The sequence below is a fragment of the Ranitomeya variabilis genome, chromosome 5, assembly GCF_051348905.1.
Source record: "Ranitomeya variabilis isolate aRanVar5 chromosome 5, aRanVar5.hap1, whole genome shotgun sequence".
NCBI classification, from domain to species: domain Eukaryota; kingdom Metazoa; phylum Chordata; class Amphibia; order Anura; family Dendrobatidae; genus Ranitomeya; species Ranitomeya variabilis.
The window spans coordinates 83,134,273-83,140,272 of NC_135236.1; the positions used below are offsets into that span (position 1 = coordinate 83,134,273).

General features: G+C 47.6%; 1 protein-coding gene across 2 annotated transcripts in view; it reads right to left on the bottom strand.

Moving 5' to 3' along the window:
* ZMIZ2 (zinc finger MIZ-type containing 2) overlaps positions 1–5,762 on the bottom strand; it is a 58,485-nt gene extending 52,723 nt beyond the window's left edge. The window contains exon 1 of one of the 2 annotated variants that reach the window (XM_077262748.1): positions 5,659–5,762. The gene's annotated coding sequence lies outside the window, so the exon portion shown is untranslated. Of the gene's footprint in view, positions 1–5,313 lie in introns of both variants that reach the window. The other variant, XM_077262747.1, reaches the window with a different exon arrangement.
* Positions 5,763–6,000: the final 238 nt, after the last annotated feature.

Consider the following 6,000-nt stretch of genomic DNA (forward strand, 5'->3'; position numbering starts at 1 on the left):
GTGTGACAGTGCCCTAAGAGTCAGGCTGAAAACAGACAAAGGATATGCTTATGGCTTCCAAGGGAAGGTCACTATGACAGAGCATTTGGGCTACTGCAATTTACTACATTATGCCCATGAAATGGACTTCAATGTTCAAGGGAGATGTCCTTCCTTTCCAATAGACGTAGGGTTTGGTGGCTGTAAACATAATATAGGCCTCAATAAACGCCGTATTACATTTATTTGGAAATATCCTTTGAGAGGGAGGCTGAATACAATTTTCTAGGAAGACAGTAATCTAATAGTCTCATTTCCAAAGCTTCCAACGTCATCCATGTTTTCCAATTGAGGATATTAGGTCTCGAGAACCAAAAGGGTCTCAATTGACGTGGCCCTACTCTCTAGTTACAATTGAGAGGGGTCTAATCAATGGACCCCCAACTATTTTTACGTTACACTACCTGAAGGCTGTGACCAACTCCATAAAAACTGAACTAATGAGGGACCATTGTGCCACTGTTCAAAAGTGCTTAAAAAAACCAAAACACAGCAATGACAATACACGGCATTACAGAACTGGAAAATGCTAAATCATTATGACAGGTCTGGTCGGCTGCTCAGTTTTAGCCTCCTGACAGAAAAAGACGGGACGTACTCATATTTCCAGATGCAAAGCAGCAGAAGACGTACGTGCTCCCGGCCATACTTCTCATATACAAGAAGGTCGAAGAACCAGAGGACCACTCAGAATTACAGCACCTAACAAGAGATAACTAGTGGACAGAAGTGTGCCGAGCATTAAAGCCACTGACCCCAATGTCCCCCAGGCCCTACATCACATCCATTGGGGGGCTCCTTATTTGTCAAACAAAGGTATGACGATAAACACGTCAGAGTTGTTAAGTGAGACTAGGTTGTAAGTGGTCAGCTTTTAATTGGATCCCAACAGGGTGAGAAAGCATCCAGCAAACGTGTTCACTGGATTGCTATATCCCCCAGATTCCCTTGCACCCTTGGCTTGGTCAAGAGGAGTAAGCCACTGCCAGAGACCTTTGGCAGTGGCTTCTGTCCAATGAAAAGACTGGCATTGCTGAAAGCCAACATGTCTAGCCCTTCGTTTCATCCATCACGTGCCATTGGGGAAAGAGTTGAAATATCCTAGATGCTGGCTGGTCAAGCCAAAAAGGTTTGGTTCACCCTATCTAAAAAAAAAAAAGGTGTAGGGCTCATTTAAAAAGTATATAAAATGAATAAAAAGGCTGAATTCCGATATCCATGACCTTGTCAAGTTCAGGTAAGAAAATATATGGCCAAGTAAGTGCATCAGGGTTCATCCCCAGTCTGTGATACACGGATGTCCAAATGAGGCCTAAACTTTTCTTAAATTGATTGTCCAGTACTTTTATATTGATGGCCTATCCCTAGGACAGGTCATCAATACCAGATCGGTGGTGGTGCTACACCCGATCAGATTTTCCCGGGGCCGGACTGATGTGATCAGTTGCAGAGGGGAACAGAACAGTGGCGTACTGCACATCCGTTCCCTTCAATCGAGTAGGGAACAGTTGTGCTGTACCCGGCCACTATACAATTGGCGGAGCTGTGTAGCGTCACAATGATCACATCTGGCCTCCACCAGGACAGCTGATCAACGGGGTGTCGCACCCCCACCGATCCGATATTGATAACCTAAGGATAGGCCATCAGTATAAAAAGTACTGGACAAACCCTTTAAATTAGGACTCTTAGAAAGTTGTTTTTTTAATGATAATAATTATTATTTATTTTACAAGTTTATGAGGTAAAAGTCAATCTTGTAACGCTGAGGGGGCAACAAATATATTTACAACAAACCAAAGGGGAAAAAAAAAAAAAAATGGCGACCTATGACATATATCCATTGTATAATTATTAATTTTGGAGTTTCAGAGCAGAGGTTCTATAGATAAAGTAGGTCATGGCGGCAGACTGTCATATGTCCTCATGTGGCCCTGGCAGCTAGTTTGGCACAGAGACTGATTGGATTGTGCAAGCTTTATGAGGTAACAGAAGATGGTTCAGTATACGGGGCAGAAAGGCGCTCCACCATCTATAATTAATGTGAGGGAAGCTCCACCTCAAATCTCACTTTCCATTTAATGGAGAAGTCAATGAAATCTGTTTGTTTTTTTTCCTGTGATTATCAGTCATTTCAGGCCAGGGCACAGCTCACTGATGTATTCTGCAATTACTGACAGGAAATCGACCGAAATGTCTACCACACCTGGAAGAAAAAGGGTCCCAGAGGCGATATCGCTGCTGCTCATACACCTGCTGACGCAGTGACGGACACAAACAGAAGAGGGCCCCTATGCAAGAACTGTAAATGGGCCCCTTGCAGTCCAATACCTCATCAAAATGCAATAGTTAATCTGCTTTGGAGGTGGAAATGGGCCTTTTAGCCTCTTGGGCCCCTGTGCTGACGATCCACCATGTACATTCGCTACTGCCATAGTAACTGTCTGGTATTTCCCAGGACTCTTGGGCCAGAAGGGGATTAGTGCAAGTAGATTGTGCCCAAAAGTGGGCTTTCTGGGTGGGCCAGGAAACGAACTTCAGCTTCCTGAGAAATGATGGTAACTATGCAGCCAGTGACTGGCTGCAGTGGTCACGTCACTGAGTAAGAAGCTGAAGTAGAGGGAAAATGTGCCACAAACTCATTTCCTTTTTTCTTTTAACCAATTTTGAGCGTTTTGTAAGAAAATGTTTACTACTGAAAAACCCCTTAAAACGGAAGATACAGCGGTAAATTTACAAGAAAAAAAAAAAGTAGTCACTCACAGTAACCAATCAGGACACGGATCAAACCTCTGAGACAGTTGGAATTTGATTGGCTGTGTTGTGCAAAGGCAGATTTCTATCTAATGTCTACCACCAAGCGCTGCCAGACTTCAGGAAGGCCTCCGCTGATCACCTTCGTCTCAGGGTTGTCATGACCTGCCCCTTAGCTACTTACAAAAACGTAACAAGGAAAAGAAAGAATCACAAAGGTCACAAACGTACAACTGCAGCGGCGACGTATGGGGAAACAACAGGTACAAGTCCGAGCTTCCGCCAGCTCCGTACTGCAGGTATGCGGCCCTGAAAATCAGTGATAGCACCGGCAGCCAACACAGATTTCATTGGGCTGAGAACCTGCAAGAAGGCTAGAAAGGTGGGGGGGCTCCGATCAATTACTATTCATTAACAGAGTCAAAGTGTGTATGGTAATGATGTATGACGCTAAGGTTTCCAGAATTATCAACGTCAAGGGTTAATATACTTTCAGTAAGGAAAAAGGAAAGCAAGAAGCCTCCGGTGGGGGATAGAGGAAGATTGAAAATTGTAATTCAATACGTCAGACCTTTTTGACCTCGACACAAACAGAATCAAGTTGCCCCTCCATACACATCAGATGGTTGACAGATTCTGCCCAAATCATTGATCTAGTCGAGAATTCCTCCCCAATATGGTGACGTGCAGAAGCACCAACCACCATGAAAGAGCGCCCACCTCTGCCAGGTTCAGGAGAACACAGGCCTCGAATCATCATTGAACGTCCGTTCTCACAGACCGACCAGAGGCCATAAATAAAATAAATATTTCCTGATCGGCGGCCGTTTCATACAGCCAGACCACGGTAAATAATGTGCACTGAATGATCAGTACTAACTTGCGTTTACTCTCGGCAGCATTGATCCCGTTTACACAGGACTATGTGCTGCCGAGCAGGGCTGTGAAGTCGGTAAGCCAAACCGCCGACTCCTCAACTTCCATAATACCGACCACCAAAACGGGCTCCGACTCGGACTCCACAGCCCTGCTGCCGAGAACAATGATTATTTGTGCAGCACAAGAGATCATTTCACCCCGAGGGGTATTTTATTTAGACAGAAGGGTTATCGCGAACGATCTTTCTCAAGAGCGTTCGTTCACGATAACCTCTCACTGTCAATGCACCTTCAGAGTACGGTCAAGAGACATTCCTAGAAGAGTTGTCCGCAATGATTTACCAACCAAAATTTGTAAACTGAGAAGTTCCACAAAATATTTACTACAGGCTCCAATGATTTGGGCAGCATTCAATGAAATGGGTCACACAGATGTATGAGAGCGGCACAAATATCACCAACATCTGGAGTATTCCAAGCCTTTCTTCTCCACAGGACACATGGTACAAGCCCCACGACCGGCGGGTACAAGCCCCACGACCGGCGGGTACAAGCCCCACGACTTCAATATCAGCAATTTTTTGTTTCATTCAGAGATAAGTGGAGGGAGAAATAATCAGACAGACCCTTACCTAAGGCATACACATTGAGAATACATGGGTCACCCAAACGACCATTTTCCCCTACAGCCATCTTGTGAAGTGCAGGGATGTATTGGCAGCCTCAATACATTTCACCAAAGAGCGTTTCCTCCTAAATACCAGCTTACATTGAGGACACAACATTATTCATCCAAGTAATTGGGCAAATCAATCAATGGTGACATCCTACTAAGACAGCGCCTTCCATTTGTACCATGAGGACGTACAGACGTCATAGAGGGGGCTCCTTCCCAATTAGCCAAAGCCCAGAACCGTCAGAAACAGCTTCCCTTCTGGAGGGCTCGGCATCTCTAACGTTGTGTTCACATCTAAGTTGGATGCTCAATCACAAAAATCAATGCTTTGTGCATCTCGGCAGGACCAGACGTGCCCCGTCACAAGTCAACGGGGCCTATTGGGCCAATAAAAGGAGACTCTTCCAGACTCATCTGTTGCATATCACCCTATGGACACATTTGGAGAACGCGTCCCCCCCCCAACCAGATACGCCAAAATGAATACACCATGAATGATTTCCAAACATCTCAATGGCACGAAACGTAATCATTCACATGAACCAATAATTACTTCTCAAAGTCGTCAATTCACAAAACGCGTCCATAAGAACCAGCCGGCCATAAACCGCCTCTACGAGAGCGGATCCTTCAGCAAGCCCTCCATCTACCTGACCCATCCACACAACCAGCTATATCCTGACCACACAGCAGGTCAAGGGACTGAAACGCGTGGACGGATGGGGTCAGCTGCCTGTGGGATACCCCAAGCCTACATGAGATAGGACCATGCCGAACCATCGACTCATCACACGCCTCGCCAGTGCAGTGGTCTCAGCCATACCCTTCAGCTGCCCATGCAGGGGACATACCCAGACCCCCGGACTGACCACACACCACTACATTATGGGGGAGCCCACGGCTCATGCCCACAGCTGCCCCCCAGAGCATGCACAGCACAATGTGAGCCCCACTGAGGCCACTTACCTGCCCAGGAAGCTGTACCAGGCTGGGACACAATCTCATCCCCCCATACTACTCAGTGATCTGAGCTGGGGAGGGGGTCCTGCCCCCAAAATGTCCCAAATCAGCAACTGGGAGAGGGAGAAGGGGGTAAATCCTGGCACAAAGGAGAAGGTGCCGAGCGTGCAGTGCACAGGGAAGTGAGGAAGGTGCAGTGCAGGCAGTGAGAGGGTGCAGTGCAGGGAGGCTGAGTGGGGGAGGGGCAGAGGGAAGTGCCAGCCAGATACAGAGATAGACAGAGCAATCAAGTGACAATAAGGAGGCGAGCAGCGGCGCCGCCGAGCCCCATGCTGCAGTGCGATCACCCACCTCTCCTCTCCCCGTCTCCTCCAGCCTCACAGTCTCATCTCCAATTGCACAATGCTGCTCATTAATATTCACGAGCTTCCTCCTTCTCCTACACGGCCAGGCCACGCCCTCCTCCCGCCATGGCCCCGCCCATTCTCCCTTATGCATCCGCGCCTTTCTCCCTCCTCCAGACCGCGCCAGGCAAAAGCAGCCGGCCGCCGAGAGAGTCGAGCCGCTAACGTGCCTGAGAGGGGGATGGGCGCGGCATTGTACGGCCGCACTGGGAGAGGGTTAACGCTTTCACGCCTGGAAGGGATTGTTGTGGCTCTGTAGAGCTTTGTCTCCCCGAGAGACGGGAAAGTT